The sequence below is a fragment of the Crinia signifera genome, chromosome 5 (genome assembly GCF_055691185.1).
Source record: "Crinia signifera chromosome 5, ASM5569118v1, whole genome shotgun sequence".
Classification (NCBI taxonomy): Eukaryota; Metazoa; Chordata; class Amphibia; order Anura; family Myobatrachidae; genus Crinia; species Crinia signifera.
Genome location: NC_139221.1, coordinates 310,718,307 through 310,745,786, shown reverse-complemented (window position 1 = coordinate 310,745,786; position 27,480 = coordinate 310,718,307). Strand labels below are relative to the sequence as shown.

The window sequence follows — 27,480 nt, the reverse complement described above, 5'->3', positions numbered from 1 at the left end:
GCTTTTTTCCCAATTTACTCCTTAAAATTGTCTAATAACTTAAACCAAATTTAACCATAACTTATCCAAATTAAATAATGACATAGACACAAAGACAACTTTGCTAAAAGCTTTTTATTCAGTTATAATTGATCCTGAGAGGTCCTGGCGACCAGTAGATGCTACAAATCACTCCAAATCACCAAAGAGGCTGTCTGCAAGATCAGCCCCCACTTATATACCCCTAAAAACAAAACACTCCCCTTGAGCCCCTAATTGGCTCAAATTAATGATTGATACTGCAAGCCAGAACAACTAATCAGTAACAAAGATTGTCACACTTAGCCAATCAGGAAAAAAGCAGGATTCTTATTTATACTTATGCCTAGTCAGCTAATACACTCAATTGAAATAAATTTAATCAAACTATTAATTGTATACTGGATATAATATATTATACTTCATCTTCCGGTGTAGTGAATAAGTTTTGTCCAAGGAAACAGTCGGGGGTTCTCTTTCTTCTTTAAGAATCATCTATCGTGCCCCCTTCTGAAGATTCTATAAAGAAAACAGAATAGATTTGCAGTTAGACACAAGCACTATACACAGATATCAACGCTTCAGTCTTATCATCAAGCAAATCTGAAAAGGCCACAGACGGAGAGCTTCAGGATCATGTACCACATTTTAGGTGAGATGTATAAAAGCTTAAGGAGAGATAGAGTAGAGAGAAGTTAAGGTGGAGATATACAAATCCTGGAGAGTTATCAAGTGGAGAGACAGATAGACAGATAAAATACCAAATAATCAGCCCCTGTTCTCTTTCAAACACAGCCTGTAATATTGTAGTTAGAAGCCGATTGGCTGGTAGTGTATCTCATAGAAACATACAGTATAGAAACATAGAATGTGACAGCAGATAAGAACCACTTGGCCCATCTAGTCTGCCCCCTTTTTAAACATTCTTCTCTTCAGAAGACAGAGGTGTCCTCTCATCAAAAGGTGGAATTACTGCCATACATCACTGGTGCGCCTGAATCCCATTCCGAACTCAGAAGCTAAGCAGTGAATGGCCGGGCAAGTACTTGTGTGGGGGACCAATAGGGAATACCCGGAGTTGTAACACACTAGACAGCAGAAACACCACAAACCGGTCGAAGGAGCCATTCTATTCTTTTTATTCCTAATCGTGCACTCAGCCACTCTACCACTGGGACTATATTGCATTAAAATTGACATATGGAATATAGGGGCAGATGTATGATGTGTCGTTATGGGGGAGAAGGGGTATCAGCGCACGTTATGTGCACTGATACCGCTTCTCCCCCATGTATGATGCGGCCGGGATGCGATAATGGACAGGGGCGCTATGCGCCCCTGTCCATATCGGCGCTGCTATCAAAATGATAGCAGGCCGAATGTATGAACGGTCAGCATCGCTGACCGTTCCGCACGAAGCCTGCTTTGGCTACGCCAGCATCAGGCTGGCGAAGCCCTATCTAAACAGCAGGGACAGCGCTGTCCCTGCTGTTACGTCTAGGCTGCGCTGGGGATCTCGCGTGAACAGCGAGATCCCGCGCATGCCCAGTGCGGCCGGCCGGGGGACAGGAGATAGCGCATCAGTATTAACTGATGCGCTATCTCCAGAAAGGGACATCGCCGAAGGGGGGAGTTAACGCTCCCCCGCTTCGGCAGACAAGATGTTAATACATCTTGTCGATGTCCCTTCCTGCTTCGCCTCGCTATTGAAGCGAAGCAGGAAGTATCATAGCGGCGCGATAAGCGCTGCTATGATACATCTGCCCCCAAGTGTCATGCGTCAAAGACTCCCATGTGACTCAGAAATGTATTGAAATTTGTTTCAAAAATTAATTTAAACCATTTGATCACAGGGATTTTATTTGTCATTTCGCGCTTGAATATCAATTTGTGACGAAAATATATATTTTTTGTTTGTTATTTCTTCTCAACACGTACTGTCATTTTAGCTATGATGTTTAATAACAGTTAATTTTAATATTATCCAAATTATCATTTGTTAAGTAAGCCCCAAAACCCGTTTTTGTTCTTCCTTGTTGTCACCCTTATGACTCAACCTTTCCCCTTTTTTAAACATGTTACCTCAAACCATATTTGATCTGTATTTTTTTAGTAAGGATACCAATATTCTTATCTCAAGCATGTTTAAATTGCTGTACTGTATTTGCCTCTACCACCGCTGATGGGAGGCTATTCCACTTATCCACTACCCATTCTGTAAAGTTATTTTTCCTCAAATTTCCCCTGAATCTTCCTCCCTCTAGTTTCAGTGCATTTCCTCGTGTTCGGCTGCTCCTCTTCCTGTGAATAATGTCTCCCACCTGTACCTTGTTAAAGCCCTTGATATATTTGTAAGTTTCTATCATGTCCCCCCTTTCCCTTCTCTGCTCTAAAGTATACATATTAAGACCTTTTAGTCTTTCCTGGTACGTTTTGTGATGTAGGCCATGCACCATTTTAGTTGCCCTTCTTTGGACAGTCTCTTATCTATTTATATCCTTCTGAAGCTATGGCCTCCAGAACTGGACACAGTATCTAGATGAGGTCGTACCAATGACATATACAGTGGCATTATTACTTATTTCTTTCTACTGCTGATACATTTCCCTATGCAACCAAGCATCTTACTTGTCTTCTTCACTACTTACCTGCCTTTAGGTCCCCTGAAATAGTGACACCTACTGTAGATCCCTCTCTTCCTCAGTAGTTTCCATTATAGTGCCATTTATACTATATTCAGTCTTTGGATGTTTGAGACTCAAGTGCATGATTTTGCATTTTTCACATTAAACTGTAGTTGCCATGCTCTTGACCATTCTTCTAATCTACCTTGATCATCAATCATTTGTTTTCCCCTCCTGGTGTGTCTACCCTGTTGCATACCTTTGTGTCATCTGCAAAAAGGCACATTTTACTCTCAATTCCATTTGCAATATCACCAATAAAGATATTAAAAGCACTGGTCCAAGTACAGATCCCTGTACTCCACGTGCAACTTTTCCCTCCTTTGACTGTACTCCATTTACTACAACTCTCTGTTTTCTGTCCTGCAACCACGCTCTTATCCATTCAACTATCTTAGAATCCAATCCCAAGCTTCCAAGTTTATTTAACAGTCTGCGATGTGGGACAGTGTCAAAAGCCTTACTAAAGTCTAGATAAACTACATCTACAGCACCACCTTGATCTATTACTTTAGTCACCCAGTCAAAAAAGTCAATAAGATTTGGTTGACATGATCTTCCCCCAGTAAACCCATGCTGATTTGGATCCTGTAAATTGCTGTTTTTTAGATATTATCCAACTCTTTGTTTTAATAGTGTTTCCATCAATTTCCCTACTACTGATGTAAGGCTCACTGGTCGATAGTTGCTTACCTCTTCCTTGCTTCCACTTTTGTGCTACATCTGCTGTTTTCCAGTCCTCTGGGATTACTCCAGTAGCTAGTGACTGGTTGAATAATTCTGTTAATGGTTTTACCAGCTCCCCTTTAAGCTACTTTAGTATCCTTGGATGTATCCCATCTGGTCCCATTGATTTATCCACTTTCGGTTTTGAGAGTTCTGTTAGGACTTTCTCCTCTTTAAATATTCTTGTTTCTCCCTCATTTTTCTGATGATACTTGGAAAATAACTGTGGCCCCTTCCCCTCTCTTTCAGCAGTGAATACTGAGCAAAAATAATTATTAATATGATCTGCTATTACAGTGACCCCCTCAAGATAGACTTCCACTCTCTGTCTTATTCCACTTTATCTCTCTCCAAGGCTTAGTAGATCTTATACATAGTACCAACTAGTCAGCTTCTAACTGTTAATGTCACAGAGTGGGTTTAAAATATCACAGCTAGATACTGATTGGCTGATTGGTTGGTACTTAGGGACTAATGCACTAAGACTTGGGGACATATTTTTCACAATCTGTATCTCAGTATCACAAGGGGGGGTGGGATGCAACGCTGTCCCTGGACTTCCGAGTCTGAGACTTGGGAGTCCCTCTGTGCATGTGTAGAGTGATGGTGCTGGTCATAGGGCATGCTGGGAGCTATCCATGAGCCCCGATTCAAGCTTGTGACTGAACAGAACCTGTTCAATGCATTCATCCACACACCAGCAACTGCGATAGCTGGAGCCTTCATCACATATGCAAGCTGTCAGCAGTGATGCTTTCACCATCGGCTGGATTACACACGCTGGGAACAGAGGACAGGTCGGGCAGCTAGTGCCAGATACGGCACAGAAGGTAATATCTCTCCTGCCTCTAGCAGCAGCTCCCTGCTGCATAGTGCGAGCCCCATTTTCATGCAGGGATTTAGTTAAATTCAACATTAAATTAATTTAGTATAATGTGTGTTCTAATCACTGAGCGCCCCACATTTTCCCTTTTACTGTCTTTTATATTTTGGAGGTGGGCATTCCTCCATTGTGGCAGCTGCCAGGTTGCACGCCACATCACTGCATTCCCCAGCGCTTTGGACATTTTTCCTCAACTACATTTTCTCACATAACGGGTTCATTTTTAATTAACCATTCTGTGATCATAGCTTTCTCATGCACCGCAGGTAAGCTCTTTTTTTTTTTAAACCTTTCACAGCAGCCCCCTTAGTGCTAATTCAGGAGTTGTGATGGCCCTTGTCTCACCTTTAAAGGTATTCGGCAAATGAGCTTTAAACCAGGAAACAAGCACATGTTCATCTTAGTTATAATGTGTCTGTAGTTGCCAGGTTCTTAAGAGACCAGTTGTTAGTGCAGTGAAATGGGGTCCCTCGGTGATGGGCTGCAAGCTTAAATGCATTGATCCATTCATGAACTAAAACCCATTATTTTTGATTACATATATATATATATATATATATATATATATATACACACACACACACACACACATACACACACAGAGGAATCCGCACTCCCAATCAAGATATATCACAACAGTGGGGTGCACCACTTAAAGTACCACTATGTGTACCCTACACAGTTCCAGAAGCTGACCGCGCTAGGTCGTCCAAGAGAGCACACTCCAAAAGCCAACACACTAATTTATTGATACATCACCAGTATGACAAAATCAGTCAACATTTCAGACTGCAAACAGTCCTTTATCAAGACGTCATCAGAACAGCCAAACAGCTCAGCAGCAGTGCAGGGGGAAGTGTGGTGTGCTGAGCCTGGGTCGTCCCTTTTAAAGGTCACTGACACAGACTAAAGAATACAGCTGTGACACACTAATCAAATAAATTAAGGAAGCCTAAATGGCTCAATCTAACACATACCTATATCGCCATCTCTATAGTGTGTGAAAACACTGTAACAGTCGCCGGGTCCCGGACATTGCCGAATTCCGAAAGTGACCAACCTGGAAGTGATGGCGGTGCGTTCCACCGTCCAGTAACTTCCGTGATTTGTGTTCTAATGCGCCTGACCATCATATCCAGGCTCTTATATGTTGTGGAACAGCGCAAAGCCACTAATATTGATACAGGAAGTGCCCATGTGTTCCATATTACTACAGTGGAACGCACAAACAAATAGGCAAAGTCGTATAGAACAAAATTGTGGTGAATGTTTACTACATATATGACTTATAGGGCACATGGTCATAAAACACATGATAACAAGGTAGCATACATATATAATAATTAGCTGTCACCAGCGTAGACCATGGCGACTTCAGGAATGTGAGTGCAGGTAAGCCCACCAAATGCCTAGCATAGGGTCAATGTTTAAAGAGTAAAAATGACTCGACATATAAGAGACAGACATCAAAACAAATAAAAAACAAATATACAGTACATGAAAAATACATTTATACATATATAAGTCAATGGTCAATCACCAGTCATCAATGCATAAAGCATTATATCTCAATATACACAAACACATAGACTGGTGAACAGTCACCCAGTGTATATCGTTACCCACTACCGACAGCCAACAATCCGGTCAACTGGGTCTGATTATGTCGACAAAAGCAATTAAGCGGATTATGTTCATTAAGTCCCCGAGGGGCAACTGTATTTAGTCAGTGTATGCAACAGGCCTCAAGTCGACGCAGTAGCAGATTTCTGTCTCCACCTCTTGATGGGTTGGGTACATGATCAACAAGGAAACATCTCACAGTTGCGATCTGATGTCCCATTGCCAAGTAGTGTTTGGCTACCGGTTTGTCAGAAATACCAGAGGAGATAGCTGTCCTAATTCAAAAGCGATGATTTGCCATACGCTCGCGAAAAGACCTTATCGTTTTATATATATATATATATATATATATATATATATTGTACACACACACATCTCAACTTTAGTCATTTTCAAATAGGGACCTGTCAGGTGGCCTGAAAAGGGGCAGAGCTATGCTTGCTCATTGCATCTCTTCAGTGGTCAATGGCCGCTATGCATCTCCCCCCATTGGCATCCCCTACTGCAGGACACTGCTGTCCACCAAGGGCCGCCTGCCACCCACACAGCCGTCCGCCCACCCCCCCAAACCCCCACAGGCATGCGAATGGATGAAGACCTTGGGTGTGAACGAGAAATCATTAGATGGAGTTGCACTCTTGCTCCTCCTACCTGCAATCAGTCCAAAGGCATCCATCATTTCTGACAGCAGGCAGCTGCCGGCAGCCATAAAACTAGTCTGCTGGTGGCAGCTTAATATCACAGCTGGGACGATGGATTCACGGGAAGGGGGGGGGGGGGGGTTCTAGGCAGTCATTTAAAAAATCATAATTAAATATTGAACATTTAAGAATTTCGGTACTTGTTTCCTAGCACGGCGCCCATCGGGTCCCAATGCATACCTTAGCTTAAGGTATGCAATGGGATCCGACCGGATTTAAAAAAAAATCCTTATTTAATAATTTCATTGTTTTTTTACGGATTCATTTTTTAAAATTTGTCTTTGTTTTACTTAAAACAGAAACACTGAATTTTTAGTTATGTTGTAACCGGAAATAATCCTATCTTGTGCCATTGGCATACACATTTACTGCAACCTGGTACAGATATAGTAAAAGGGAACCTAGCTAAACACATACTGTATTTCTAGGTCTAATCTGGCAATACAGACTATCCGGAACAGTATCGGAACCGAGGGTGACGGGTATTTGATGATGTACCTGCACATCATAATTATGCTTGTTACAACAAAAAGATGCGACAAAAATTCACACACGTAGACATATAACATCTCACTACTGCCATAGACTTACCACTGTTGCGCTTTCTGTATAGTTTATGCATCCTAGCGTAACGAAAAGGAGTCAATCCGGGCACTGGAGTTCTCTGTACAAAAGAGACACATACAGTATGATCATTACATCAGACAGATACCGTGTAGCCCTGCATTTTGCTTGGTTGGAATGTCTTCTACTGAACAGATGAAACCAGCAAAGTATATTGTTTTTTGAGATAGTGACAGAAACATTTTTGGAAGTAGTGTTGACTTCTGCTTGGGTAAAGGCATCCGCTTGTCCCCATCACTGACTAGGTGCCGACTACTACACAATGTAGCTGACAGGCAATAGGACTGGCTAATGTGAAGTACTGTAGCAGCATTAATGGTACAGTACTACAATATGCTTGGCTTGTGCATTGGCTACAGCCCATATAAGCCAGCTAGAGCTATTCGAAAGGCTGAGAGTTGCTTCCTAATGGTACATCCATTCCTGCAGGTGCATGAAAGGTAGGACAACAAATAGGAAGTCACAGAGAAGCCAGTGTAGTCATGGACATGAACAGAGGTTGTGGATTTTACTGGGGGGGGGTTCCACCCCTAGCAGGTAGATGGTGTGACCAATTATTTCAAATTCCCAAAGAAGCGGCCACCTGGCTGGATCGCCATAAGCTGGCAAGGTATGCTCTGGACAATGATTGATCCATATTGGCCTAATCCATACTTCTACAGCATAAGTATACTAACCCTCTCACCAGTGATGCTTTACTTTGTTAAATATGGCTGACTAGTCGTTTATTGACTTGTATCATTTTATTTCTATACATATTTCATTTTTTAATTTTTTATTTGTGGTTATATACTCTATTAGCTTTTTTTTTTATTCTTCTCCCCACGGAGACATTTTACTGCTCAGGTTGGTCGGGAGTATACGCCGTGGGTGGTGAGCTGTATAATATCTGACTCTTCTCTGTAAGATACTGTATGGGGAAACTTCATTTTCTTACATGGAATGTAAGTGGAATTAATGATAAGCTAAAAAGGTCATTGGTCCTGGGCCAATTTAAAAGGTATGCTCCTGATATAGTGTGCTTAATGTAAACACATTTAATGGGCACTAAAATCGTATCTCTTAAAAATATTATGGGTAGGTTGGGCATACCACTCCACATATACCTCTGCTTCTAGAGGGGTTTCTGTTCTGGTACGTGAAACTGTGCCCTTCTCTTTAGAATTGGTGCAGACGGACCTGTGGGGCCAATCAGGGCCACCAACAGGGGGGGTGCTGTGGGTAAAGCTGTTTCGGGCCCCGGCCTCTGGAAGGGCCCGGGCAGCTCATTTTCCCAACTGCAAACCCCCAATTTCCTCCGCTGTGCTGCCTGCTTCTTCAATGCCAATTAAAATGTTGCACTGGCTGTTCAGCTAATCATAGCTTGTGTATCATTAGACAATCAGAGTGGCTGCCAGTACACAAGCTCTGATTGGTTTACCAGCCGGGGCTGGATTTTAATTGGCCACCGGCATCCTGCATTGAAGGGACCTGTGGAAAGAGTCGGGAGGTAAGTGAAGGAGGGGGAGGAGAGATGGGGAGCCCCGCAGGGCCCGGACTGGAAGTCTCGGGCCCCAAAATTCCTAGTGGCAGCCCTGGGGCCAATATGTCTTCTTGAAATGCAAACTTAATTGAAATTCTGTTATTTTAGCTGCAATATATCCCACCACCCTAAGCTCATGACAGGTGCGTAAATAGATATTTGTAGGCCCCATTGCAAAAGTTTGTAAGGGCCCCTATTTCCCAACCTAAGGTGATAAATGTATATAACACATGTAACTTACACAAGGAACATGCCCCCCCCCCTTCAGCTCTTGGCCCCATAGCAGCTGCACCCCTTGCACCTATGCTAGTTACACTTTTGGCTCACAAGGTGCATAGACAACTGGTGAGTTTTATGGCCTCACATTCTGCTACCCCTACTATATGTCTAGGTGATTCAAATAATGTTCTCAATCCACAATTAGACAGGACCTGTGTTTCTATTGGCCACCCGCAAACACGACCATCCACTTTCGTGGATTTACTGTTGGATATGGGTTGTTGATGCCTGGAGTGAAAAACACCTAATGGTGAAACAATATTTCTGTTTCTCCCGTTCCTATTCCTCCTTTTTGAGGATTGAAATGGCCCTTCTCCCACCATGCATACTGTCAGGTTAGGTACGAAAATAGGAGCATGTGTGACCAATTACGTTGAGCCTTGGCTTGGAATGTCAGAGGGGCCAATTGATTTGGAAGCTTAATCCATTCTAGCTCAAACATTCGGGATCTGGACAGGAATTGGAGGCTAAATGGGAAAAATGCTACACCAATAATACCCCTGGGTTATCATCAACATTATTATGGGACACATTTAAAGCCTTTGAACATTTCTGGTCTGAAAACCTTTTACAGGAAACAGGAGGAAGAGTTAGAACAGACCTGTATTGTTGCTGAACTTTTTTATTTATCTGATGGCTTAGACCAGGGGTCCTCAAACTATTTGGTCTGGGACACCATCAGATAATAAAAATAATTACAGGACCCCAGCAAGTTACTGCAGAAGGTCATCACATCACATGTCTAAATAACAGACAATTCAACAGATCTTTCAGACTCCTTGAATCACTGACTGAGATTACAGTAGAAAAGTCATCAGCCTGATGGTCAGCAAGAAACTTTGAAGATCACTTAAAGCCCAAAAATAAGCGATCATATGCTTTGCACTCTGCTTATGCTATTGAGGACAGGCTGGGCAGTTTTCTTGTTCATTTGGCATGGGGAGACTGTACTTATAATACCATAGTTGAGTTACAACATCCTGGTGGTTCTAGAGCTACACACACAGAGCCATATTAAGCCTATCTGGGGCCTGGGTCACTTTAGACAGGAGGGCCCCTTCTCACTTGTCATTACTGGCTGCAAACTACACAGGAGAATACTATACTTTCAAAACACAGAGTAATGTTAGTGTAGACTTGGTCAATGGGTATCTGGGAGGGGATATATATATCTATACACACACACCATATGAAAAACCTGTGTTTGTCCCTCTGTACCTTACTCTGTAGGAGACCTCACAGGCTCAGCGCTGCCTCTAATTATATACCCTCCCATGATGAGGCCGCCGCTGCTGCTGTTCTGCATGGGCCAGAGAAGCACCAATCAGAGCTCAACACAAGCGTCTCAGCCTCTGACCTCTTGTGCATGGGACTTAGTCAACTCCCAGTAATTCACTGCACACTTGTGCAGTCGTTGTGCCTTGACTCCCGATGCTCAGCACCATTATTCATTGTCACATTGGCAGATAGGTGAAGCTGCAGCACTACCCCCACTCCCATGCACAAAACTTTTCACACAAAAAAATATATATATATTTGGAAATATAGAGGGGAGGGAGCCCAGGGATACTGACCCCCCTGAGCTCCCCTTAATCCAGCCCTGGCTACACACACACTCTAGATATAGCAGCTCTATGTGTGGCATTCTACAAACACCTATATGAATCTAAAATAACTTGTGGTCCTAATGACCTGCGGATGTATATTCATAATATTCCTCTTCCCTCCATAACTGAGGATGCCTGTCAGCTGTTAGACTCACCCTTGCCCTTAGAGGGTACCCCTAATGGTATTTCCTTGGATTTATATAAAAAACATTTAGACTTGTTTGCTTACTCTTTTTCAGCAGCTGTTGGAACAGGATGCCCTCCCAACCTCTATGTCAAAGGCATTAATTGTTCTTATTCCTAAGCCAGGGAAGGACCCCACACTCCCAGCGTCCTACCATTCGATATCTTTGCTGTCTACAGACATTAAAATCCTTGCCATCAGGTTGAACCAGGTTATCACTCAATTCTATATCCAGATCAGACTAGGGGGTTATTCACATTGATTCGCATCCTCTGTGCATTCATACAGGGGACCGATAATGTGTGTTTACACATACACAGACGCGTCTCTGCGCATGTGTGGCCGTATGGTGCATGTGCCCACGGCAAACAGTCTGTTCGACCTGTGCACGCACCCAATATAGCTGGTGGGGGACAGAGAGAAGCGTGGGGCGCCGGCCTGCCTCATCACCATATGGGAATGGGCAGCATTTGATGGGCGTTTCCATGAGCATGCTTGGCATTCTCATGTTTATGTGGCTGTGAAGCGGGTGTGTGTGTGTGTGGGGGGGCATCACCAGATGTCAGCTGCCCACCCATTTCCATCCAAGCATGCACGCATAAAACGCATGCACTTGAAAATCACTGTTATATGCGTGCACCTTCCACATCTTTCGATGATCGGCGACCATTGAAAGATGTGGGTATTCCCGGAAGCATGCGAATAGATGTTTATATTAAATCAGTTTTATCTTTTAGCACTGGATGGAGGTAGAGGCCCTACGCGTTTCGTCTTTCCAGACTTGATCACTCTCCATTTTACCACTATTGAAGCCTAGTGCATCTGGCCTTCTGTGTCTAACCTCTACTCTAATATCCAGCTATCAGCACATTCTGACAGAAATGAGTGGGATTCATACCTAGTATTCTTTCATAGTTACATAGTAGGTGAGGCTGAATAATGACTTGCATCCATCTAGTTCAACCTATGTTTATAGTAGCTTATCCCTTGTTATATAGTATGTTCTGATATTTTAAAGACAGATTGTGTTACTTATTTGTACCCATGGATGTTTGTAACCAATAAATGTTTATCCAACCTTATTTTAAACGTATTTATAGGGCAGTATTCAATGTCAAAGTTCTCCGTGCATGGAGAGCGTTTTATTTCGCTCTCCATGCACTCGCTGCCACTCTTGCTCCCTCTATTCAATGTGGTTAAGACTCGCCGCCACTCGCGGCGAGTCTTAACCCCTGCAGCGGACGAGCGTCCGCGGCAGGGAGCTTTCAGGGAGCCGGAAGCAGCCAGAGAGATTATAGTCTCCCTGGCTGCTCCAGAGGAATGTGGAGATGAGGGGGGCTCTCCGAGACTAAGGCAGCACAGGCTGCCCCCCTATAGCCAGCGGGGGACCCAGTATTCACTGCACCCGATCGTGCATATTAACGATCGGGTGCAGTGAATATATGAATATGTAATGAGCGGCTCGAGCGCTCCGGCCCCCTGCTGGCTGCACTGTGTAAAATTTTTTTTTAAAAAATTTAAAAAATATATATTTTTTAAAATTAAATATATATTCATGTGCTACAAGCACATGAATAAAAATAACATGCCCCTTCACAAAAAAAAAAATGATTTTTTGACACCAAAAAAGTTTAGTTTAAAAGTTCACATTCCAGCTCCCCATCAAAAGATGGAGAATTGCTACACGGAGAGACACGGAGAAAATCACTTCGAAAGACGGAGAGAATTTCACATTGAATAGGGTTGCTCGCTTTTGGAGAGCAAAATGCTCCGTCCAAGGCGAACAAAGCACAAATTCTCCACAAAACACGGAGAACTTTTCTCATTGAATACTGCCCATAGTGTCTGCCGACACCACTTCTCCAGGAAGAGAGTTCCAAAGTTTGACTGCTCTGACTGTAAAGAAATGTTTTCTTCTAGATCAGTGGTTCCCAACCCTGGTCCTCAAGTACCCCCAACAGTGCACGTTTTCCAGGTCACCCAGCAGGTGCACTCATTATTTAGGCACATTTGAAAAGATCCACAGGTGGAGCTAATTATAGCACTTGTGAGTCTGTGTGGAGACCTGCAAAATATGCACTGTTGGGGGTACTTGAGGACCTGGGAAGGGAACCACTATTCTAGATGAACAAAATCTTTTTTCTTCTAATCTAAACTCGTGCCCTCGCATCCTAGATTCCTTTCTAGTAGAAAAAAAGGGTGTTTGACAGTTTCTTATATTGGCCACTAATATATTTATAAATGTTGAGCATATCCCCCCTTAAACGTCTTTTCTCTAGTGTAAATAGTCCCAAATTGTTTAATCTTTCCTCGTAGCTTAAATTCTCCATTCCCCTAATAAGCTTTGTTGCTCTTCTCTGGATTTTTTCTAATTCTATGATGTCCTTTTTATGGTGCGGGGCCCTGAACTGCACTGCATATTCGAGGTGCGGTCAAACCAATGATTTGTACAGAGGCATAATTACTTTTGAGTCCTTAGTTTCCATGTCCCTTTTAATACATGCTAGAATTTTGTTGGCTTTTTTTGTTGCTATATTGCATTGAGCACTACACCCCAGTTTGTTGTCTATTTGGACTCCTAGATCCTTTTCGAGTATTGATTTACCAAATTCATCCCCACTTAGGTTATAACTAGCACACTGGTTATGTCTCCCAAGGTGCATGACCTTGCATTTGTTCACATTTAACCTCATCTTCCACTTTTTTGCCCACTCACCTAGATTGTCAAGATCATTTTGAAGCGTGGTGACATCTGATGATTTAATAAGTCTGCTCAGTTTTGTATCGTCCGCAAAGATGAATACATTGCTGAGTAACCCCATCCCAATATAGTTAATAAAAATGTTAAATAAAATGGGCCCAAGAACCGAACCCTGTGGCACTCAACTTAGTACTGGTATCATATTTGATACGGCACTGTTCACGACCACTCTTTGTTCTCTATTACACAGACAGTTCCCTACCCATCTACAGATATTTGCCCCTAATCCCATGTCCTACATTTTATTTACTGTATCAACCTCTTGTTTTGGTACTGTGTAGAAGGCTTTAGCAAAATCTACAACATCTACAACGTTTCCATTATCAAGGTTTTTGCTAACCTCTTTATAGAAACCAAGTAGATTAGTTTGGCATGAATGATTTTTCACGAACCCATGTTGGTTAGTACTGAGTAAACTATGAAGGTCTAAATATTTCTGAATACCATCTCTTAAAAATCCTTCAAATAGTTTACCCACTATTGATGTTAAACTAACAGGTCTGAAATTAGCGGGATCCTCCTTTTTTCCTTTTTTGAATAATGGCACAACCTCTGCTATTCTCCAGTCTTTTGGTACCTTTCCTGATGATAGTGAATTATCAAAGATATATTGTAGAGGGGAAGCTAATTCCTCCCTTAATTCCATTAGTACCCTAGGATGAATCCCATCAGGCCCAGGTGATTTATTTGTTTTGATTCTGCTGAGACTCATTATTATTTCCTCGGTAGAGAATTCAATATTGAGGTCCGGCTTGTTCATCCCATTTGTGGTATGTGGTATGTGTGCATTCCACAGTCTGCTCTCCCTTAGTAAACACTGATAAGAAGAACTCATTTAACAGTTCTGCTTTTCCCTTGTCGTCCGTAAAACTTTTTCCATTGATATCGGTTAGTGGGCCTACAGTATGTTGTCCTTAATTATACGTTTACTATTTATGTATTTGAAAAACTTCTTGGGGTTAGTTTTACTTTCAGTGGCGATGCGCTCTTCATAATCCTCATTTAAGTTATTTTTATAGAATTTAAATGCAAATGTTTTATTGTTGATTGTTGACCTAACTTTTTTGTCCAACCATGGTGGCTTTTTTTTATTGAATTTACCCTTACTTACTTTGGGAATGAATTTAATAGTTAATGATTCGAGTACATTTTTTAGAATATCCCACATTTCCTCAGCCTTTATCCCCTCAAAAACGTTTTCCCACACAATTTTTTTTAGGGCTTCTCTGAATAATTCAAAGTTAGCTTTTCTGAAGTTTAGTATTTTTGTCGATCCTTAATGATGTAATTTACTGAAGTTGATTTCCAGTGAAACCATATTGTGGTCACTATTCCCTAGGTGTTCAATTACTTTTGTGTTTGAAACTAAATCTCTGTTATTTGTTAGAACCAAATCCAATAATGCCTTATTACGAGTTGGAGCTTCTACCATTTGTGTGATAAACTGATCTTTGAGTAAGCTTAGGAACCCACTGCTTCTTGCTGTTTTACATGTTTCATTTTTTTCAATCAATATCAGGTAAATTAAAATCACCCATAATTAATACCTGACCCTGATCTGATGATTGTTTGATTTGGTTTAAAAGAAGAGACTCATCCCCTTCGTTTATGTTCGGTGGTCTATAGCATACCCCTATTAAAATTCTGTTATTAGGTTTTTTGTTATTGTCGGTTATCTCTGCCCACATGGCCTCCGTGTAGTCTTCCTCTGTGCCTGTGCTCATTTCTTTCTCACAAGATGTTAAGTTATTTTTACATATAGGCACCCCCCCCCCGACATTTCTATTGTCTTTTCTGTAGAGTGTATATCCCTCCATGTATAATGCCCAATTGTGCGACTCATTACACCATGTTTCTGTAATACCAATAATGTCATAATCGTCCCTAGTGACCACAGTTTCAAGTTCCCCTATTTTACCTGCTAAGCTTCTTGCATTAGCCAGTAGGCATTTTAATTTATGTTTGTTTTTATTTGCGTCCCTAACATTGTGTTGAATTTCTCCTCTGGACTTATTTGTATTCCTTACTAACTTCCTCGTACCCACCTCCCCCTTAGTAGACTCTCTACAGGCCTTCCCACCATTCGCACTTTCCGACCTATTTACAGTTTTTAAACTTCTTCCTATGTCGTTTACTCCTTCCCATACCCTAAGGTCATCTGTACCTAAGAGCTGTAATGAGGTAAGATTACTGTTATTACATAATATTCCTGGAGCACCCCATGAATTACCCACAATATTACCCTTATTAGTACCCTGGACATTGCCTGTAACTATGTCCTCCCCCTCCTCCTCCCTCAAATTTATTCTTGACCCCAATCCTACTATTCTCACTATGGGTCCCATAGTATCTAGCTATCCCCACCCCCCCCATTGCCTAGTTTAAAATCTCCTCCAACCCTCTAACCATCCTTCCCTCCAGCACCGCAGCCCCCTCCTCGTTCAGGTGCAATCCATCATGGCAAAAAATATGGCACCTGACCGAGAAGTCCGCCCAGTGTTCCATGAACACAAATCCCTCCTTCCTACACCAGTCATTTAGCCACACATTTACCTCCCTGATCTCCCTCTGCCTCCATGGGCTAGTGCGTGGCACTGGTAATAATTCTGAGAATATTACCCTAGATGTCCTCGCCTTTAATTTCATACCTAATTCCCTATACTCTTTCTTGAGGACATCCCACCTACCATTAACTTTGTCACTGGTACCGATGTGTACCAAGACCGCCGGGTTGCTCCCAGCCCCTCCCAACAATCTGTCTACTCGGTCCGCGATGTGCAATTCCTGAGCACCCGGGAGACAACAGACTGTACGGTCACGGTCTTGATAGCAGATTGCCCTGTATGTTCTCCTGAGGATAGAATCCCTACCACCACTATCTGACTTTGCACCTCCCTGTCTGTCATCCCGTTAGAGCTAGAGGGACCGCTCCTCTGGTTGCTAGAGGGAGCAGTCTCATCCAGCTCCGTCATTTTGTCGCTATCCTTCACTGAAACTTCGTCCAACCGGGTGAATTTATTGGGGTATGATAGATCCGAGATGTCGTGCCTGTCCCTCCTGGCCCACTTTTTCCTCTTTCTGACCATGACCCAACTGGCTGCCTGATCATCCTCATCTACCGGTGGCCCCATTGGCAACTCCTCCACCGTTCTATCTAAGCTTTGCTCGAGATTGGAAATATCCCTCAGTCGCTGAACTTTCCGCTCTAGATCAGTGACCTGGGCTTCCAGGGCGGACGTTCGCTCACATCTCCTGCAGATGCAGATGATACATGTCACTGTCAAGGCCCCAATATACTACCGTGGTTTGGGCTGATTTCACCTGTTCTCGAGGGAACAAGCCAAGAAATCGGCCCAAACTAGGTGCGTGTGATGTCCCCTCAGGCCCGATGCTCCCTCAGGTGGTCGGACTGTCATTCCGGTCCGACCTACCTCCCGGGAGTGGGAACATGTAATCCATCACATGTGAAAGGACCACATGTGATGTATAGCATGAGACCCTGCTGCCAGGAAAGGTCCAGGGTGGCTCTCTGGGGTTTGGCTAACCAAACACTGCTGCGAGAAATTGAAGTAGTGTATGGTCAGCTTTAGCCCTTGCCAGTCCCAGCATCTCTACTTGACAGTTTCTTATTATCTACAGGATATACTACACGTCAGAAACTGTTTCTAATGGGAATTATATCTACCCCGCAAAGCCCAAAGTGTGGTGCTCATGATGGTTCCTTTTGGCACCTCTTATCATCGTGTCCCCATACAGCAAACTTTTAGTCAGGTATCATAGACTTTTTAATGAGTACTAATATCCCCAAGGATGTTCCCTCGCTCACTGTATGTCTACTAGCTTTCATGGGGAAACTTTAAAACCACTGACTAGGTGTTATATGATGGATCCCTGCTCCTTGGCTAAGGACTGTCTAGCCAGGATTAGGGTAGCTAAAAACTTCCCAACTACACAATATTGGATGTCACTGGTTAATGAAATGATTTTCTATGAATTCTATTGTAGCCACTTGGACTTGGACTTTTAATCACTTTGGTTGTATGCAGGAGCTGGCTCTCCCAGAAAATTCTGTGCATGCCACTGATAAGTAGTTGTGCGCCAGCGTTGCCTCGAACTGTGCACCACTGGCGCACAACTGTCTGGGAGCACACAGCACCCGCATACATTCGCTCAACTCCCCACCTCTCCACCCCGGCGATTGTAATACAGATCGAAGAGGTTCCACTACTGCTGCCACCAATGCCATTCACACCAGCCCTGCTTGGGGAAGTTCAGGGCTGCTCTGGAACCCTTGGGCATTTGTGTGTTTGGGCACCTGAACACACAAATACCCAAGCGGCCAAACACCCAAGTGCCCCCGCCATACGGCTCTGAACTACCATGAGTGCTGAGTGGTCAGTAACAGCCGAAGCCTGCCCCAGGAAAACTCACCACTCAAGAGGTTAAAGGCAGTGGGACCACAGGAAGGAAGGACTTAATGATATTTAATATATTGGTATTAATAGGAGATACTAACTTAGCAATTTCAACATCGCCAATGGCCAATCAGAGGTATTGTAACAATCAGGGGCATAACTAGAACTTTGTGGGCCCCATAGCATAAATTATAATGGGCCCCTCCTAACTCAAGTCTCTACTAGTGCGCATCGCACCGTGTGCCCTAGTGTAATACATTGCCATTAGTCTCATAGTGTAATACATCTATGATCGCTTAGTGTAGTCTAGTACACTGCCACTAATCTCCTAGTATAATACATGGGATGTGGTTCAAAAGGTCCACAGTGTCTATATAGACATTGTATACAGATGGAGCGGGTCCAATCTTCTGCCTGCGCTTGCCAGATCCCTTGCACTGGCAAGCACCGGCGATAGAGACTGGGACGTGCGTGCGTCTTACACGCACGCGCGTCCCAGTTTTCTGTCGGCGGGGGGACGGGAACCCTGTCCATCTCCGCTTCAGGGAGACGGACAGGGTTAGGGGGGGGGGGTGCGGCAAGGCGGCGGGAGCCCCGTTGTAAAGCGACGTGCGCATCTCGTGTGCGCCCGTCACCTCCGGCGGCAGGCGGGGGATGGCAGCTGGTGAATCTTCCGCCATCCCCTGCAAAGCTGAGACCCGCTCCATCTGTAGGTCAATGACAAAATGTAGACATGCAATTGGTTGACACAAGCATAGGGTTGACATGCACTAAGTCGAAATTTCCTAGTGCATGTCAGAAAGTTAATATCCAGGGCTACTTTGGTTACAGAGTGCCAGTGTACTATCAATGTCCCATCCAAAGTGACCTTTGTAAAACCTGCATTGACACAGTGAAACGCGTCAGCTGCCTACCATCACCCACGTAGATGGGACCTTGAAGGTACACCAGCACAAGTAATTTGATGATTATTACATGGATTGTGAATCTGAGGTTCTTACCTTGACAATGTCCCTAGAAGAAAGCTCATTGTCACTGTTATGTCCCATTTCTGCGGCAAACACCTGCGCGGACACCAGCATTAGGACAGCGAAAAGTACGATGGTTTTCATGTCTCCTGTTTTCTGAAAAAAAAAAATATAACAATCTCACAGGCTGCAGTACTAGATGGGCTGCACTGTCTCTGAGTCAGGGTGGAAGGGTGATGCTTGGTGCTGTAACTGACAAGGACAGCCTGATATCAAATATGGGTCATTGGGATGACCAAATTAAGGTTAACATACATTGGATCGACCAATGACAGGCCTTAGGTCGACACAGACACAATGTCAACATGCCTAAGGTTGACAGGGTCAAAAGGTCAACACAAAAATTAGGTGGACATTGGGAAGGTCAAAATTCACAAGGTTGACATGGAGTTTTCAGGGATTTTTCAGGAATATCAACATAGTCAAAATGGACACCTTATCGGTACACCCTCGCATGGCTCGCTGAAGTCGCCATGCTTCTGGCCCAGTGCCTCGCTATGCTTGGCACATTATTATTTTCTCCCTGCAAGCCCTAGTGGATGGTAGGGCATGAAATTCCACAAGTTGGCTCATGAAAAAACGCAAAAGACCCAGGTTGACCTTTTGACTGTCCACCTTCCCAATGTCGACATAATGCATGTGTGGACTGTATGACCCTGTTGACATTAGCCACAATGACATTTTGTCTGTTTGAAACCTAAAGGCCGCCACACACTAGAACGATTTTTTGGCCGATTGTCTGGTTTCCGACCGATTGTCCGATATATCGGACGATCAGTCGGAATTCGGACAATCGGCCAAAAAATCATTCTAGTGTGTGGGGGCCTTTAGGCCTGTCATTCTTCAGTGGTTAACCTTAATGGTGTTGACCTAGTGACCATCAGGGCTGCCAAGAGAAATCCTGGGCCCCGGTACATCAACTTCCAGGGGCCCCCATGGGGGGGGGGTTGTGACCACGGCATGTTAAGGGCGTGTTTAGCACATGAGAAGAACCCACTCACAGAAGTGTGGCATGCATGCCTCCCAGCAGCTGGGTCATAAGTAATATATATATATATATATATATATATATATATATATATATATATATATATATATATATATATATATATATCTCCTATATATTTGGCTACATCTGTCACTCAAAGTGGGTGCCTGTGTCTATAACGCTCTGTTCCTGGACTTTCCTCTTAATGTGTGATTGCCTTCATCTGTGCTGAACACCTTTCTGAGAAATTAACCTGTTTAAAACAGGTGATGGCAGTCATACATTAAGGGGAAGTCTAGAAACAGAGCATTGTGTCCCTCCTGGAGAGGGTCATGTTGGGAGGTATGTGACAGAGAACCAGCCCAGTGAGCCCACAGACAGTGCCAGACACCCACTGCCTTCCCATGTTGCCCAGCACTACTACTCCACAGCCACCAGGTGAGCGCCCCCCCTCCCGCGATTTGCGGCAAAACCTCCCCCCCGCGCGCCCCCCCCTCCCGCGATTCGCGGCAAAAACACCCGCTCCCCCGCGACCCCCCCTACCGCGACTCGCAGCAAAAACACCCCCGCGACCCCCCTCCCGCGATTCGCTGCAAAAAGAACCCCCCCACGACCCCTCCCGCAATTCGCGGCATAACCACCACCCCGCGACCCCCCCTCCCGCGAATCGCGGCAAACCCTCCCCCGTGACACCCCCCCCCCCCCGATTCGCGGAAAAAACACCCCCCCGCGACCTCCCTCCCGCGATTCGCGGCAAAAAGAACCCCCCCGCGACCCCCCCTTGCACGATTGGTGGCACCCCTCCTGCGACACCCCCCTCCCGCGATTCGCGTCACCCCCCCCGCAATTCGCAGCAGCCCCAGGATTAAATGGCACATGCAAAACACTGACATGGCTATGGTCGACAATGAAAAAGGTTGACATGAGTTTTTGAAGATTTATTTTTAATTTTTTAAATTTTTCATATTCATTGTCATGTGTCGACATGGACACCAATGAAGTGGCACACTTATGTCAACATTTCCATGTGTTGACCTTTCTGTGTTGATTTTTTCTTGTGGCGATTCGCGTCACACCCCCCCGCAACCCCCCCTCCCGCGATTCGCGGCACCCCCCGTGACCCCACCACCTCCCGCAATTCGCGGCAACCCCCCACCGGAACCCCTGTGAACCCCGCCCTCCCGCGATTCGCGGCACCCACCCCCGCGACCCCCCCTCCCGCAATTCGCGGCACCCCCCCGTGATTCGCGGCAGCTCCAGAATTAAATTGCACATGGAAAACACTGACATGGCTATGGTCGACAATGAAAAAGGTTGACATGAGTTTTTGAAGTTTTTTTGTCATTTTTTGAATATTTTCATATTCATTCTCATGTGTCGACATGGACACCAATGAAGTGCCACACTTATGTCAACATTTACATGTGTTGACCTTTCTGTGTTGATTTTTTTCTTGTGGCGATTCGCGTCACACCCCCCGCAACCCCCCCTCCGGCGATTCGCGGCACCCCGGCACCCCCCTGCGACCCCCCCCCCTCCCGCAATTCGCGGCAACCCCCCACCGGAACCCCCATGAACCCCGCTCTCCCGCGATTCGCGGCACCCACCCCCCGCAACCCCCCCCCTCCCGCAAATCGCGGCACCCCCCGCGATTCGCGGCAGCCCCAGGATTAAATGGCACATGCAAAACACTGGCACGGCTATGGTCGACAATGAAAAAGGTTGACATGAGTTTTTGAAGATTTATTTCATTTTTTGAATGTTTTCATATTCATTGTCATGTGTCAACATGGACACCAATGAAGTGGCACACTTATGTCAACATTTACATGTGTTGACCTTTCTGTGTTGATTTTTTCTTGTGGCGATTCGCGTCACACCCCCCCGCAACCCCCCCCCGCGATTCGCGGCACCCCCCGTGACCCCCCACCTCCCGCAATTCGCCGCAACCCCCCACCGGAACCCCTGTGAACCCCGCCCTCCCGCGATTCGCGGCACCCAACCCCGCGACCCCCCCCCTCCCGCAATTCGCGGCACCCCCCGTGATTCGCGGCAGCTCCAGAATTAAATTGCACATGGAAAACACTGACATGGCTATGGTCGACAATGAAAAAGGTTGACATGAGTTTTTGAAGTTTTTTTTTTCATTTTTTGAATATTTTCATATTCATTCTCATGTGTCGACATGGACACCAATGAAGTGCCACACTTATGTCAACATTTACATGTGTTGACCTTTCTGTGTTGATTTTTTCTTGTGGCGATTTGTGTCACACCCCCCCGCAACCCCCGCCGCGACCCCCACTCCCGCGATTCACGGCACACACACACCCCCCGCGATTCACGGCACCCCACCCCGTGACCCCCCCTCCCGTGATTCACGGCACACCCCCGCGACCCCCCCTACCATGATTCGCCACAAACCCCGCCCCCGTAACCCCCCTCCCGCGATTTGCGGCAACCCACCCCGCGACCCCCCTCCCGCGATTCTCTGCAATCCCTCCCCTCCCGCGATTCGCAGCATCCACCCCCCCACAACCCCCCCTCCTGCAATTCGCGGCACCCCCCGCGACCCCCCCTCCTGCAATTTGCGGCACCCTCCGCGACCCCCCCTCCCGCGATTCGCGGACACCTAAGTTGCAATACAGGGCATCTTTCATACAATTCTAACCATATTTCTCATATACAAACGTTCACAAATTAAGGGGGCGCAGCCCCTTACGACGGTGTGAAGAGCGCCCGTAGGGCGCGATGAATCACCTAGTATATATATATATATCTTAAGGCTGGGGTAGCCAACAGTTAATTTTTTCCAGCTCTCCTCACAGAATCACAAGTGAAGTACTTACTTACCTCCACCTGTGGATCTTTTAAAATGTTTCAGCTAGTAATGAGTGCACCTTTGCAGCAGTTAGGTTGTCTGGAAAATGGGCACTGTTGGTAGCTCTCGAGGACCGTGGTTGGCTACCACTGGCTTAAGGGGATGCGGCGGCACTCAGAATGAAGACACAGCAGGCCACCAACAGTTTCAAAGCCACAAGGCTCCTTTATCAAGGTGCTTTAGAGAACACACACACATATATATATATATATATATATATATATATATTCCTCCAAAGATGGCAGCACTCGGTCAGATTTCTTTAAAAATGTCCCTTATTGCTGCTGTCTTTGGATGAAAATATTTTATATTTGTATATACAGCATATATACATACAGATCCTTTTTACTGTAGATTTTTGTGCAGCCTTCAAAACTATACAAAATGCCTTTGCCTTTGCTTTATATCATATACTGGATAGATAGATATATATATATATATATATATATATATATATATATATATATATATATATATATATATATATATATATATATATATATATATATATATATATATACATACAGGTTGAGTATCCCGTATCCAAAATGCTCGGGACCAGGAGAATTTTGGATAACGGATTATTCCGTATTTCGGAATATTTTAATATTTCAATCATGTATTTTGAAGTATCTTGCATGTATGCTGTATAAACACATAAAATACACACAACTATATTTTATTTGTTCAAAAAACAAGGTTTCAAAACATGAAACAAAATTTGTGTACTATCTCAGATACTGAATTTGAATGCCAAGCAATCATTTTCTTGCACATATATAGTGCCAGTTACATATCATGTCACCAGTAGTGCTGTTACAAATGTCCCCAGTGAGTTTTTAGCAAAAAAAATATTTTTTTTTTCACTTTCTGGAATGTATGGTTTTCGGAATAATTCGGATAACGGATACTCGGATACGGGATACTCAACCTGTATATGTATATATATATATATATATATATATATATATAGTGTGTGGGTGGCCCGGCACTCCCAACAAAATTAACAGCGATTCCGGTGCACTCACTATAACAATTTGCATACGCTGTAGGACGCTGTTTGCACTCAGGACAAAATATGCGCTGACACTTGGAGACGTATTCTCGTAGTCTCCAAGTGTCAGCGCATATTTTGTCCTGAGTGAGTCCACTATTATGTCGGCACTCCACCTTTCCAAGGTAGTGGAACAGGTGTACTCCAGAAGTCTGTACAGGTAATCCAATGAAGGAGGCACTGGCACACAAGGAATTATGCAGAAATTACTGTATTAGCGCCTAGCCAGCGCCTTTCAGGGTCTCTCTTGTCCTCAGGGCGATACAGAATAAATATACACACAAAAAGATATTCACTTACCCCTATAAATACCCCCACTGTAGTCCCATCTCTCCATCCCCGCCAGGCTCCCGGGTCCGACCTACCGGAAGTGCTTTGCACCGTACTTCCAATAGGAAGTAAGGACACACTCACCCGAGTTCCACTGATCACCCTCCGCGTTCCACAGACCGGCAGTACCAAGCTACATCATAAAAGTGGATCCACGGCACTCATTCACTGGGGTTTAAAATCGCCTCTTCTGTTACAGCTGGGTGCCGTGGATCCGCCTGTCATGAGCTGGGTACTGCCAGCCAGTGGAACGCGGAGGGGGAGCAGTGGAATGAATGTGAGTGTGCCCTGACTTCCTACTGTGCGCGATACGGGAAGTATGGTGCCAAGCACTTTTAGTATGATGGACCCAGGTGCCCAGCGGAGACTACAGTGGGGGTATTTATATGGGAAATGTAATGTCTTTTTGAGTGTATACAGTATTTATGCTGTATCGCCCTGAGGACGGGGGAGACCCTGCAAGTGCTACCGGTAGGTGCTAATACAGTCATTTCTGCATAATTGCTAGTGTGCTTTCTTCATTGGATTATCAATATATAGATATATATCTATATCTATAGATATATATCTATAGATATATATAATTTGAGATATATTGATATATATATATATATATAGATATACTGTATATCTATAGATATATATCTATATATCTATAGATATATATCTATATATTGATGATCCAATGATGAAGGCACATATATACATTTATATGGAGAACAATTTAGTATTAAGAAAGGCAGGGCAGAACAAAAATGCACTTACAGGGCAGGACTCGAGTCAGACAGTAGATTCAGGATCTCCTCCGGCTCCAGCCTCCCTGACACATGCCGCGCTTCGTGCACCTGACCTTTGACCTTCCCCTCGCTCTCACGTCAAGTGTTGTGAAAGCAGCTGCAGTCTGCAGACACACAGAGTTTCTCTGCAGACGATCCGCAGCAGTGGATGGGGCCTCTGTCACTGTCTGCAGACTGCAGCACACTCCACACACAGTGAGTGAAAGTGACACAGGCTGCCGCTGCTGATCCGCTCTCACCGGCCAGCAGCCACCAACCCTTCTCCCGCCCACGCTGCTGCTACACCGCTGCCATTAAAAAAAATTGTAAGTGTGACTATCCCCTGGCCCGGGCACCCCTGACAGTCCCGGGCCCAGGTAAAATGTACCCGCCCCCCCTGCCTCTCGGCGGCCCTGGTGACCATATCCCCTGATATGAGAAATGTATCTGCAACAGAAAATAAGAAGTGCCAGTCAGCAGGATCAGTAACACATAACCATACACACACACACACACACACACACAGAATACTAGTAATAAATCCAGCTCATTGTAGCCGCTCTGCAGATAATGCATGTGAATGAATCTGACACTTAGGGGGGTATTCAATGTGAGGGTCACGACAGTTGAGCTTGCTCGACCGCCGTGACCCAGTCCCGTCCTCGGTCAGCTCAACCGAGAACATGCAGGCGGGATTCAATGTCCCGCCTGCAGCGGGACGAGAAGGGGGGCGTGTCCGGGAGTTGCGGCCAGAGAAGAATTGAGCTGCAGCCGGCAACTCCTCACTTCCCCGCCGTTCTCTGCAGAACGAGCCCGACAGTTTGGGATGTCAGGCTCGTTCTGCCGAGATACCCTGCTCAATGCTGTCGGGGAAGACAGCATTGAATAGCGCCCGGCAGGCATCTCCCCGACAGGAGATGCTCGCCAGTGATTGAAAACCCCCCTAATCAGAAAGTTTTCCAATGTTACTACAGTAAGACGTTTCTGAAGGCTGCAGAGCAGGATGATTACTTACTGTAATAGAAGGCTCTGCAGGCGTGGTCTCTCCAAGCGTGGTATACCTCACTCCCAGGAGTTCTGCACTATATATAAGAGGAGATGGGCAGCACCAAAGAATGTGCCTGTTTGCTAATCCAATAAACAACTCTGGTTACCATATGGGGCACTGTGTGACACCCCTACAGCAGTGTACCTTATCAATATTGAATTATTCTCTGAGGCTTTCTCGTGTCTCATTTTGTCAAGCCTCCCTCTTCTCTTGTTTATACGGGACATACAGTACATCCGGATGACCTGCAGTGGGGTTCCGGCAGTCAAAAAACTGATGCTGGCTTCCCCACTAGGGATTCAGGGAATTATAAAAGGGGTCTGTTAAGATTACTTAGTAGGGCAGAGTGAAAAAGTTGAAAGTGAGTTATTCAAAATTGGGTAGTTTGGAAAAGTTATGACTTGACCGGAATAAAAAACGTGCAAAAGCGTTTTGCTATAAGTCAATATCTTCTGTTCCGGCAAGACACGATGTGTGAGATTTAATAGGAAGAGAGATTCAGAAAGTGAGAGATTTGGGAAGAAGTCTCCAGTTTTTTTAAAGCGTCAATCATTTACACTGCAAAACCAAACTGGTTTTCTCCCACCAAAGTCAGTAACTTTGCACTAGGACTACCTCGTACACTTTTTTACTTTGCTAAAGTATATTAATGAACCACTCTAAGACGTCCTGACATAATTTTAACTAGATCTGAGCTTCCTCATACATTTTAGTTATTGTCATTTAAAAAGCGAAACTTTAGGTGTCTTGCTGGAACAGAAGATATTGACATAGAGCAAAATGCTTTTGTACGTTTCTTATTCAGGTCAAGTCACAACTTTTCCTCACTCGCCGATTTTGAATATCTCAATTTCAACTTTGTCACTCTGCCCTAACTTAGCTTTTTCCAGCCCTCCCCTTATCCTTCCGGCATCCTATCCCCCTACCCAGCAACATAACCCTAGATCCCTGCTGGCACCTAATCCTAACTCCCCCCTTCCCCTGATCTAATGCTACACCGCCATACTGATAATCTTGATGCAGCAGTCAGGATTCCAGGATTTGCATCCTCATCAATGCTGGAATTCCAGCTCAGGTCTTGTGGCTGGTAGTTGGGATGCTGCCCTCAACATTCTGACTTCCAGCAGAAGGGATGACCTCATCCCCTTTATACTTCAGAGCAGTGGTAGAAGTGGGCCGGTATGCGGCAGTATGGCATACTGGCACTTCTTCAACTGCGCCAAGAGAGAGTGTCGTTTTCAGTAGCAGCTGTGTACATCAGGCAGTGGGGGATGATGCGCAGCTTGTGCACTGTGTGATGCTGGTCCCCTCGTTTACCATCCTCTCTCTCTTCACTAATTGACACCAC

At 44.8% G+C, this 27,480-nt stretch overlaps 1 long non-coding RNA gene and 1 pseudogene across 1 annotated transcript; one reads left to right on the top strand and one right to left on the bottom strand.

Moving 5' to 3' along the window:
- Nucleotides 1-140: 140 nt before the first annotated feature.
- LOC146079757 (uncharacterized) lies at nucleotides 141-25,389 on the bottom strand. The gene is made up of 4 exons (XR_014474731.1): nucleotides 25,074-25,389; nucleotides 19,029-19,151; nucleotides 7,227-7,299; nucleotides 141-537 (listed from the first exon to the last, which is right to left on the bottom strand). It is a non-coding gene; the product is annotated as an uncharacterized LOC146079757 (long non-coding RNA).
- On the top strand, nucleotides 986-1,105 carry LOC146006006 (5S ribosomal RNA; annotated as a pseudogene).
- Nucleotides 25,390-27,480: the final 2,091 nt, after the last annotated feature.